General features: G+C 35.9%; 1 non-coding gene across 1 annotated transcript; it reads left to right on the forward strand.

Moving 5' to 3' along the window:
- The first annotated feature begins 978 nt into the window (after positions 1 to 978).
- TRNAG-UCC lies at positions 979 to 1,050 on the forward strand. The gene has a single exon. It is a non-coding gene; the product is annotated as a tRNA-Gly (tRNA).
- Positions 1,051 to 12,835: the final 11,785 nt, after the last annotated feature.

The raw sequence follows: 12,835 nt of genomic DNA on the forward strand, positions 1-12,835 counted from the left end.
GTCCTGGCGACCGTTTGGCAATTCTCCTCGTTTTTGCTAATATGTAGGCCTGTTGCAAAAATAGTAAAAACCATAAATTAGTAAATGTGGACGCATACTTGAAAGACATTAAGTGTGGACACGAAGTCCAAAAAGTAGTAAATGCGGACACGAAGTCCGGAATGCAATGAATGTGGACACGAAGTCCAAAAAGTAGTAAATGCGGACACGAAGTCCGGAATGCAATGAATGTGGACACGAAGTCCAAAATGCAATAGATGCGGACGCGAAGTCCGGAATGCAGTGAATGCAGACGCGAAGTCCGGAAAGCAGTAGATGCAGACACGAAGTCCAGAATGCAGTGAATGCGGACACGAAGTCCGGAAAGCATTAAATAAGGACACGAAGTTCGAAATGTAGTAGATGCGGACACGAAGTTCGGAATGCAGTAGATGCGGACATGAAGTCCGGAATGCAGTGAATGCGGACACGAAGTCCGGAATGCAGTGAATGGGGACACGAAGTCCGGAAGGCATTAAATGCGGACACGAAGTCCGGAATGCAGTGAATGCGGACACGAAGTCCGGAATGCATTAAATGAGGACACGAAGCCCGGAATGCAGTGAATGCGGACACGAAGTCCGGAAGGCATTAAATGTGGACACGAAGTCCGGAATGCAGTGAATGCGGACACGAAGTCCGGATAGCATTAAAATTAATTTTTTTTTAAAGAAAATGTGATAAATTAGGAAATGATAATTTTGCCCTCCTTGGAGCCAATGGACCGAAATTAGGTGTTGACACCACTGTAATGGATTTCCTACAGCTTCTTCATGTATTGTTTCATCTGGAGCTATCAAAAACCATTGAATGAAATAAAAGTATTTTTAAAAATAAATAAAAGTTACAAAATATTAAAATATGCAACATTCAAATTAAGGTAGATTATGCTTGTATAAAATTATAAAAACTTGTTGAGTGAGATATTAATAACGAATTGCGTTTTTAGTCCAATGGTTAGGATAATTGCCTTCCAAGCAATAGACCCGGGTCCGACTCCCGGCAAAAGCAATTAATTCCTAAAAAAAGATCTTAAATAAGATCTTTTTTCCCAATTAATAGAGTTTTGGGAAACTTTTGAAAATGAAAATATTTCCCGAAAAGTTAGAAGGACTTATATGAAGATGAAAAACTATATGGGGAAAAAAGAAACCAATAAGGGTTGGTTCAAGCGATTCGGCATTTGTTCCGCTTAAGCAAGGTCTCGAGTTCAAGTCCTTGTGAACGTAGAAAATCCATGCTGTGAGAATTTTACCTCTTAGTGGGACGACTCGGCTCGACTGAATTAGTCATGACCCGAATGAGCTTCTGGATACTAGGGTTCACAATGAAAAAAGAGAAGAAAAAGTGAATTAACAAAAAAAACTTATTGATATATGTCAATCAAATAAGAATTCACTTTTAGAACTTTCCTTAAGCTATAAGGATCGATACTAAAAGCCCTCGGGCGTTGCCGCGGTCTATCTTATAAAAGGAATTGAAAGTTCGAATTTATAATTATATTTTTAATAATTCCAAAATCATTATAACAATCATTTGTACATTTTATTATTATTTTGCAGTGAAACCTTCATAAAATATTTCTTATTTATCATTTTCAGTATATGTACTATACCATATTATATTATAGTAAAATCATTGAAATTAATAAATTTTATAATTCAAATTCGGTAAAACATAGCATTATATATAGAACTAAAAAATAGCATGGAACTAACAAATACGAAAGGTTATATAAATGTGGTTATCACGTGAATTATGATGATTTAATTAAAAATATTACTCTAAGTACTTTGACATTCTAAATATTAAAATTAATATTTTATCAAATATCTCCAATTTTTCATCATTTCTCTATGTAAATTTATTAACCATCACTTTATTCTCAATATTTAATTAAGAGGTTGTTAAAATATAAATCTAGAATTGCGAATGTGACATTATAATTAAAATAAAGCAAAGTTAAATTTGGGGGGCTAAATTTGTCAAACATAAAAGTTAGACAAAATGAAAAGGAAAAGGAAAAAAATAAGAGGCCTTATTGGCCTATTGGGCACTTGTCAAGGTATGGAAGGATTACTTTTTGTAACTATCCTTTAGCCTAAATAAAAGATTATATACAATAATATACTATAAAATGAAGAAGAAGAAGATAATATAATATAATATATACTAAAAAAAAGAATATAATATAATATATCATTATGAATTTGTGACAATTTTCCGATTTTCTTCATCTTGGATATAAAGAATTAAGTAAACAACCACGTGTAAAGTTAATTCCAACAATTTGACGTTTGTTCTCCTTATAAAATGTCTAGAATTTGAATCTCGTAAATGATAAAAATCAATACTGGAAGACTCTTATCCCTTAATGATAAAAATCCACATTGGAAGACCCTTATCCCTTAATGGGGTCAGCCTAATTTGACGTGGACCTGTGAGGATTCATTGATATAGGAAAAAAAGGGGATGGGGGAACAATGGTGGGTAAACAACATATTCTTTTCTTGATATAATTTGGCAAAGCTAATTGGAAAAAAGAACTATCAAATTATATTATTATATTATAAGATATATCTATATATCTATATATATATAAACCGGAAGCATTTCGGAAGTTTTCGAGAATAGTAAATTCGTTTTTCATACTTTGGAGTTTCTCTTTTATTTTTTTTTAAATGTGAATAAATTAATGTACATATAGACATTACGTAACCATCAAGTAAGTAATAATAATATAATAATAACATAAAATAATATCATAAAATAGTAATATGATAAAATATAATCTATATCTATATAAAACGGAAGCATTTTAGAAGTTCTCGCGAAGAGTATGTTCTTTTTTCATACTATCGAGTCTCTTTTTTATTTTGTAGAAAAATGCGAATAAATTAATGTAAATATAAACATTACTGAACCATGAACTAAGTAATAATAATAATATAAAATAATATCATAATATAATACAATATCATAAAATAATAATATAATATAATATAATTGTTATTAATTTAATCTTATAGACCGATTTATAAAGTATTTAAATAGGGATTATTACTTATGAAACTTGAATAAACAACCAATATTATGAATAAGATGCATCAAAATAATGGCATAATAAAGATTGATCGAAGAATGCATCATGTATTTTTAGTAAGGATATTGAATTGTCCAAAATTTTCAAATGCTTTATAATGATTGTATTAAATTGAAATATAATTTAACTATGAAGTAAATAATATATGTTTTCCATCATTTATATACCGTGTATGATTTTATTGATTAGTTTTTCCATGTATTGCATAGACAACCCTACTAGTATATATATAAGATATTGGTTACAGGCCCCATTTCTATTTAAATATAAAAATTCCATATCAAATCTAATTTCTCTTTGGTTTAAGTACTATCTTCTTATTTGTCCCATATTCAATACACAGTTTAAATTTCCAACTTTTTTGAAATTTTCCTTTTTAAATATAAAATTTTAATTCCAAATCTAATTTATCACCGATTTAAGTACTCTCTTCTTATTTGTCCCACGCTTAATGCATCCGGCGAGTATGGTGGACTTCCCCACAAGTGAAGACCCACTCCACTTTCTTTTCTTTTCTCTTTTTATTTTTATAATTCTAATTTCGTAGAACTTTTTCTCAATATTTACCACTTGATATCTCAAATCCCATGGGTTCCAACTAATATAAGCTTGAATTGAGTCGACTCACTAATGAATAAACCTCTGTAGTTGTGGATTTTCTCTATTCACGATAATCAAATTCAATCATCCATGCAAACTTGATCATCCCATGCTAATTTTTATATTTAGTAAGAGAGTAACATTAGGACTTCTTTTTTAAAATTAACCTTAAATAATAACAAGAAATAATAATCTCTTAGTTTGTATTTCTCTAATATATTATCAAATATATTTTTCTGACGTTGCAGCATCGCGCGGGTTAATTGCCTAGTGGCAATAATTTTGGAAGATTATTTTGCCACCGAACCCATTGAGAAGAGAAATCAATGTGGTGGTGGGGGGGAAGGGTATATGATCGCTGTCACAAGTCAAGGTTGAAACCAACCCGCTTTTATCGTATCATCACAGAGGAGGAAAAAAGGAAAGCAAAAGCAACTAATAATTCAACAAATGATATATAGTGCCATCTCTTTGTGGTTGTTAAGCTGGGGGTGGGGTTGCTTTGCTTAACCCATTTCATTCATCCCACCTCCATACTGTTATATCAAGATAAGTCCGTGCCGAGCGAAAATAATAATAATAATAATAATAATAATAATAATAATAATAATAATAAAGATAAGTCAGTCCGATATGAAGCTATGGAGGATAACAGATTCGAACCACATACAATCCCCACTTAAGGTCCGGATAGATGTGATTCGTCCTTACCTTCCTATAGAGCGGTTACTCGTCCCAAAAGGTCGAAATCTTCATTCATAATCTACAAAGAATTGTATTCTCTTAAAGTTTCGAGCAACTTGATAGAGGGTGGTCTCATTTACATACTCCCAAGTCTTTCTTTTTCCTTTTCATATTAACAAATAATAACAAATAAGGAAAGGACTAAAACACCAAAAAATATATATATATATATATATGTATATATATGTATATATGTATATATGCTCACTTATTCTTAAGAATTGCATGCCACTTATGCTCGGGAAATGGATGTCACGTTAAAGTTAATGACAGGGGAGGGAGAGAGAGAAGGGACCTTATTTTCAGAAGGAAACAATCAAAACGAACTAACAGGTAAGGACAAAACGTTTTGCAACCTGCTGTCTTCATTGAAATTCTGCCTCCCATTAGCCAACTCAAACTCTTCAGCCTCCTATAAATATTTAATCGCCTGTCCATGTCCCTTTCCCTCTTAAAAGTTGAGCATTTTGCCTTAACCATAAAGAATTTCATAAAAGCTGAAAACCACGTAGAGGCTTTAGGCTGAGGAAATTACATGCAAGCTCTTCATTTTTGTAATTCTACTGCAAAGGACTACCTAGAAGAGAAAATTATTATGGAGTTAGTCATAACTGTTGTTTTCTTTTGCAGATATCTCTAAACACTTGGAGATGTATAGAAAAAAGAGGCTTAGGGCAGAGGAAGACTTACCAGTAAAATACAAATAATTAAAGAAGCCAACTTTGAGGCTCGAGACTGAGGGAATTACCAGTAAATTCTTCACTCCTCTTATTCTATTCCAAAGCACTACCTGAAAAAAAAAAGGGTTATTATTAGAGTTAGTCATAACTGCTGTTTCTCCTCTGCATAGAAAAGGATACAAACATGTTAGAAAATTCTTTACTTTGAGATAATCATCATTCATGAAAATTTTAAACTTAATTTATAAATAGAAAAGCAAATAAAAAGAAAGTCGTAAATTGAAAGATAAAAATAGAAACAATTAGGTAATGGAAAAGTGGAGGACTAAAAAAGATACTTTTTCAAATTCATGTACAAATTTGAATAATGGAAAAGAATTTTTTTTTATTTCCATATAAGTAAGCACATTTTTTATAATTCTCAATTTTTTAGAAAATTTTCTAAAAAAAATGAAAAATTCTCTAGAAGTACACAGGCCCATAGAAATAACTTTATATATGATCATATGTATCACTTCGAATAAGTTGGACTTTTGTGATTTTGTTTGCTATTTGTATTTCTATGGATTACGTGTATGTAACTATTAAGAATGTACGTTAACACATGGAACCGCAAAATGTTTGTTGTTTTTGTTTAGTGTTATAATTTTGGATGGATTAGTGTCGATTATAGTTGGTTACTTAGTTCTACGTAAAAGACTATGGGTGTAATTTGCTAGATTTTTTATAAACTTTCTTCGACTTTAATCTCGTTATGCGGTGCAGCGTGGATAACCATGATTTTATGTGGTGCGGATATGGTTAGTAAATTTGAGCACCATCACACACATGGTACGGTGTGGGACTTTTGATCACGATGTAGTTATGGTTTTTACAATAATCTCACCATATTCACACCACTGCCATCTTTATTTGCTAAAAAAAGTCATAATTATGATGTGGTAATGAAGTAATTTAAAGTGCAAGGACTAATTTGTGATTAATTAATTAAAATAGATTAATTAATAATTACAGTTAGATCTCTAGGGTAAATCTATATATAGATATGATGTCTAGTGATTAACCCTAGGTATGTCGTTTATTCTCAAGACCCGAAAAGTGAGAGAGAGAAAGAGAGGTTCGGCTGAGTCATCCTAGCTCAGTCGTGCCCTAGCTTGACCGATTGGAGGCCATCCTGGCCTTGGTTTGGTGAACTGGTGTTGTCTGAGACTACCTTGACGCGGTATTCTCCTTCCGTGGTGATTCCATTGGAGTTTGGTGGCCTAGATCGAAGTGGACAAATCGAGAGGAAGTTATCCTTGGCGGTGACATGTTCGTGTGGACGAGCTAGAGACCGGACAATTGGACTGTTCCATTGATTGATCGAAACAAACCGAATCTGACAAGAGTAAGTACAAAGGTAGTAACTTTATTTGCGGATTCATTATATTTCGTTATCTATTCGTTAGAAGCTGATTTTCTTGTTGAGATATAATCTCGAAGTTTTGATTAAAAACGAGCATATGCGATAAAAATTTCATTTTTACCGATTTTAAAATTTCTGCTGCATAGATTCTTGATTTTCTAACAGTGGTATCAGAGTAACCCTTCTATTCGAATAGATACAAGTAATGTCCCCTAGGGTTTTGGTGGTTGATTGCGATTTATTGAATTGTTCTATGAATCAGTATCAAATCGGGCACGAGAAGCCGTTTCTCGTAACCGACCCAAAGATCACCGAATCGGTGATCATTGTCGGCTGTGGGTGGAGACCCATCAGTCGCAGGAAGGCCTCATGGCCTTATAGCCGAGAGGCTGTTCGAGAGATCCAACCTTTTCGTGATTGCATGTCGAAGCTCCAGTTTGTGTGAGGTTTTAGTGGTTGTGTGCAAGGCTCGAGTCGCAGCTATGCAAGGCCGCTAACTGCTATGTTTGGCCACTCATGGCTGATTACAGTGGTTGTTCTGGATCATGGGTGCTGCAAGGAACCGCGAAGGGTCGCAAGACTTCTTGGACACCATCAGCTGAATCGTGCAGTAAAAGTCTTCTCGGCTAGGCACTCAGCTGCTACTGGACTGTCTTGGGTGGCTGTTCGTTGCTCAGGGAAGCTTTGGGCTGTTCTTGGGGCTATTGGCTGTGGTTGTTGCTTCCTGGCTGCGTGGTTGCACTCCACTGCAACCATTGCTGCTGCTTGGTACGGTGGTTGAGCAACAGAGACCGACCAGAGGCGATTGAACCTTCAGTCGTCTTGGTCTCGGCTGTCTCAGGTGGTTGCACTCCTTGGCCACGATGCGGCTAAGGTGCAGTAGCTGTCCCGAGCCTACAATCGTTGCATGATGGGTAATTTTTGATAATTTTGGAAATTAGATTTCCGAGACAATCGATTTCGTAAAATTTGATTTTATGGAAATTGGATATTTGTGTTGCGTTTGGTTTCAAAGTATGATTTTAAAATCAGATTTTGAAAAATAGTGGTATAAATAGTTATGTATGGGACCCACCATTTGACTTTGTATGAGTTATTTTGTTTTATTGTGGAAAAAAGAGTGGTATAAATGGGGTCCGCCCTTTGACTCTATATAAGTTATTTTGTTTTGTTGTAAATAGAATTAAGTTAAAGTATAATTTTAAAATCATATCAAATATGTCAAATATCACATATCTAGTATATCTTACAAAATTCCTTTTTGATATCAAATATCAAATATCAAATCTCTGATTTTATTAGAATAGGATATCAGTAATTTTGTAAAGAGTTATGAAATTGGCAAGAAATTTATTTTCCTTTTATGTTATCAGTTTCCTTTTATAAATTTCGAGCATGGTGTGTGATTATGGATTTTAGGAAATTTTGCTTGATTCTTGCGGCTCTAGGATTAGGCTAGTTGTAAGTCCATGATCATGCTTTTATCGATTCCAAGTACATATTTACGCATGTGATGTGTGAATACATATAATGTACAAAGTGAAACGAAATAGTAATAGGTCACCTAAAAGAAAATCTTTCAAATTAAATATTAAGTCGGGAATGGCATGAGGTTATGAACCTTTGTCATGGCTCTCCACCAAACCATTCCCCAGAGAGTTTTAGTTTGTTTCGTTGTCGATCGTGGACACACAGGGGCACGAAATAGACTGGGTGAACTTTTCTAGCGTAAATGTTAAAGACATGTAATGTTTAGATTGTCAGCTGCCTATAATGGCAAGCACCTAAGGTAGCTCACATATAAAGTTTGGTGGGTTAGACTTAACTATGTACAATGGACTAATAACGTCATGCACCTGAGGTCCGGGGTACTAGGAGCCGAATTCATCGAGCCGTACATAGAGATGTACTGAACAAAGAGTTGTTCACTTGTAGAATGCATGTTTTCAATAATAGCAGGTACTTGAGGAAATTACGGTGCGTTTGGTTTCAAAGTTAAAGTAACTTTGATTTTGATTGTGAAAAAGGACAAATGAGATGAGATTATAAATTTGACTTGGGAAACGTGTGTTTTTGTTGTGTAGTGTGTTGAATTAAAGTTAAAGTTAAAAATTTTTACTTGAAAAATGTGTATTTTTGTTATGTAGTGTGTTGAGTTAAAGTTAAAGTTAAAATTTTTGTGATTTTAATTGGAAAAATAAACAGGCCTTTAGTATCTTATGAGAATTCAACCACTCATTGGGAATTATACGGACCTGAATGTGGACTCTCGTCGGGGCTCGCATGAGCGCTTTTGAATTGCGCGGCTTGGGAGTGTCTACCTTCCCAAGGATGCGTGACGGACACACGTGAGAAGGAGTCGCCACTTATCATTTTACGACCCTAAGTTACTTGGGTCTAGGGGTATGGAACACCTAGATTTTCTAAGGCATTGGTTTGTGCGGAATCGGAAAGTCCGTGTTCGAGGGTTCATGTTACGTGCGGGCCCATATCCCGCACGCCCTTTCAATACTCTGGTTTGCTAGGCTTGCAAGTTTTACTTCATTTACCGCATGAATTAGGGTGCGCTTGGCTTGCACGTTTTGACACCGAAAATTCGGTGAACCAAACGATATCGGTTGAAAAGCCGAGAGAGAAGTAAACCTATATGTCGGGGAATTAGTTCACAATCTTACGTTACATTTCATCAAACCATGATAGTTGAATTCCTGCATGAACTAGAACCGCAAGATATTGGGTTTACTTTTGTCTGGGCAAGCATTGAACCGATTCGATTAATTCGACTCTCGGACCGTTCGTTCACCGACTGAGATTCTTACATAATGAATGTACAAAATAAATCCTTACAATGCTCTCAGAAAAACAATAAATACAAATTACAAATGATCGAATTACAGTCAGTTTACGTTCGGTTATTATTCCACTCCGACTCGTCATGAGCTCATGGAAAAATCGAAAACTGAAATTCAAATACGCTCTCAGTGAATAGGGCGTTGGACCCCGTGACTGATGGTTAGGGCGTTGAACCCTAAGTGCAATACGTCATATGGGTCGAGCTCGACTCTCATGGACAAACAAGAGCAAAAAATTAACAAACAACATGCAGATTGCAGACAATGTGTTTGATATTGCCGAGTTTACGTGGATTAACAAGTTATTAACCCAGGGGTATTTTGCAAGCAAATGTCATATACTAAACAAGCAATCATGCAAAACATTTTACATTCGGCTTTGCTTTGAGAACTTGACAAATAGAGTCAAATCTCACTGAATTAGCCAAACTCATGTTTTGACTCTAGATTTGGAATCTAGAATTTCACCTAACCATTATCTAGTTTTTGGTTAAGTCGAGTAAAAGGTTAATCAGCGTTCTACATATTTTTGTGACAGAGATAACCGTTCTAGTTACCCGAGTCTATGCTAGGATGACAAAAACTCATCAGTAGATAAGAAAAGGCTTTGCAGATGATCCTGCACCTGAACAGGTAACCCGTTCTTGTCCTGATACTGTAGTGTTTCTGTCAAGTTAACCCTAGAGGTGTCGCTGAATTATGAAAAGACGATTTTTGCCATTTATTTGAAAATTATTTTCAGAAAAGGGAAACATCACAGTGTGGGCCACCTCGGCCTGTAGCCGGTGTCGACCACTTCCCTGGATCTTCCAGGAGTATGCAAGAACCCCAGAAAAACCAAAGAACTGGTCGACCTGCCCGGAAGTGATTTAAAAAGGTCTTATGTATCCTGACCTGAGTTACCTAAAATCAGGTAAAAACTCAAGTTGAGACACACAAGTCCTTTCTAGACGTCCATGTTACATCAGACCACGTGTTTCGGGATTTTGGAAATGCGAGTTTTGAAAGGGGCATTAACGTCATTTGACATCTCATCGACATGAGTTATTAGTTAATTGCCAATTCATGCAAGATTTGTTAGTGTAAAGTGAGTTTAATCATGTGAGCGTCCCGATTCACCCATTTGTGGATTACAACTTAAAATTAAATGCCGAATGCAGCAAATGTGCGAGTTACAAACAATCAAATAGATCATGAATTGATCCACTGAATGAAATCTGAATACCCGAAAAGCTTAATTTAATGAAAACAATTCATGACATGGCGACCAAGACTGGTCCAGAAAGGTCGAGGATAATTTAGTCAAAATAACCAAAATACCTTCGGAACCCAAATGGTTCCGAAAGAATCGCCAATACATGAATTCATGTATTTTGCTTTAAAAACAATGTTTTAAAGTGGTTAGTGTGCGGGATTGACTACGATATTGAAATTTGCAATTTGCACAAAATTCGAGAAATTGATTTCATCAAGGTAAAAAGACCGTTCTTGACCCGAATAAGGTCGAGGAACCGTCGGCTCTTTCCTCTTGGGAATAGCCGTGAGTTTCCTTGACCCATTTCGGGTTTCAAGCGTTCTCTTTAACCCAATTTCGACTATTTCTTGAATGTTCAAATGTTAAACACAGTAAATAACACGTATTTAACAAAAGCCGGTATCGCCACGAGTTTGAAAAGCACATTTAAGCATACAAACACGCACAAACATGGTATTTATGGAATCGATAAAACAATACCGGCTCCATGGATGCAGGAAAGCATAAAGATTCGGGAAACAACTCAAATTGGGACAAGGAAACCGGTCTTGACTTGAAAAACCAACAAAGGGGTCACAGTTACCTTTCCTCAAAGGAAACTCGTGAGCCTCTTTGGTCGTTCGGGTTTAAATTGGTCTCCTCGACTTCGATTTAAACATTTTCCGACATGTTAGCACGTTAAACGATAATAAACATACATGATATAACATTGAAATTGCATAAAAATTAAAACTTATAATTGAAATATGCATAAAATCCCTTATAACCCCCATAAACACAACAAAATGTAAAACTCCTAACTCCTCTAAGTCTGGAATGGTCATACCTAGTCCCGAGATGTAGGATAAGACTGTAAAAAGTCGGGCCGGATTGTTGGTGGGTCGGGTTTGGGCTTTTTTTGTTGAACAGACCTGAAAGGCACAAATAGACTCGACTGGAACACTGAACAGACCCAACTGGCTCAAGTCGGGTCGAATCTCACACGGAGGCTCCCGATGGAATTTTGAGGTAAGGTCAGCAGCCCTGGGTAGCCAAGGGACCCCTCTAGGTAACCGTAGTAGTCGTTTGCTCCCAGAGTTATCAGGTCGGCCCGTATAGTCCTGCAAAGATCATGGAAAACAGAGTGCGTTTTGGAAATTGGCCCGATTGGGTAGTTTTCGGATCGGAATTCACCACGGTGGATCCCGATGGAATTTTGATGCAAGGTCAATGGCTCCCGATTCCTAACTCACCTCCGGAGATGATGGTGGTGGTCGTTTGGCGAAAAAGGTCTCGGATCGACCCGATCTGCAAGAAAAACCGCAAGTCAGGTAAAAAATCCGACCCGACTAGGCAGTCAGGCTGTTTCTTCGTGCTGGGCTAAAACCAACGGGTTTTTCTTGGATTTCTCGACTCCTTGACACCCTAGGTTGTGTGGGGAGGTGTTTGATGGGTTTTGGCAGCTCAAACCGGTTCGGAAAGGCTTGAAACCTGGGTTTCCATTTTTAACCCGAGAATAGAGTTTTTCTGCGTTCGGTTCTGTAATGGCTGTTCTGATGGGTTAGAGGCTTCAAACTTAAAATCTAAGCTCGAAAATGGATAGAGGGGTTCGAAAACATGTGGGATATGAGGTTTGGTGAAGTTTGGATTTAACTCTATGAAAATAGAGTTGTTGGACACTTTTTATGGTATAACTGCGGCTAGTCTATCAAGTTTAGGTTTGTTTTAGTGGACTTTAGTATAGTTTTCATTCACATGCATTTTGATAGGTGTTTTAATTAGTTTTTAATCATTCCAATCGATTTTAAATTATTTAGTTGATCTATCATGGGAGCCTCTTAATTCCTAGATATTTTGATAGCGTTAAACTTGATGAAATTGGTGTAATTAGCTTATGATTACGCAGCTTATTGAGTTGGGATATCGAAGGTTCAAGCAATTCGTGATTTGGAGTTCGGATGAGAAAGATATGGCCCGAAGAAATTCGAGATGCAGCTGAGATTTATAGAGCTATCATGGTCGCATCCACGAGAGTTGGATGTCGTGACCATTGCTAATCAGTTAACACGACCGACTTTTATTTTCTTCGAGCTTTTGCGTGGTCCCAAGCATGTTTAGAAAGGGAATTTAAGATTGAATTATTTTTATTTTCTCAGTGATAATACTCATAAAATATAT

Source organism: Punica granatum, chromosome 1 (assembly GCF_007655135.1).
Source record: "Punica granatum isolate Tunisia-2019 chromosome 1, ASM765513v2, whole genome shotgun sequence".
NCBI lineage: Eukaryota > Viridiplantae > Streptophyta > Magnoliopsida > Myrtales > Lythraceae > Punica > Punica granatum.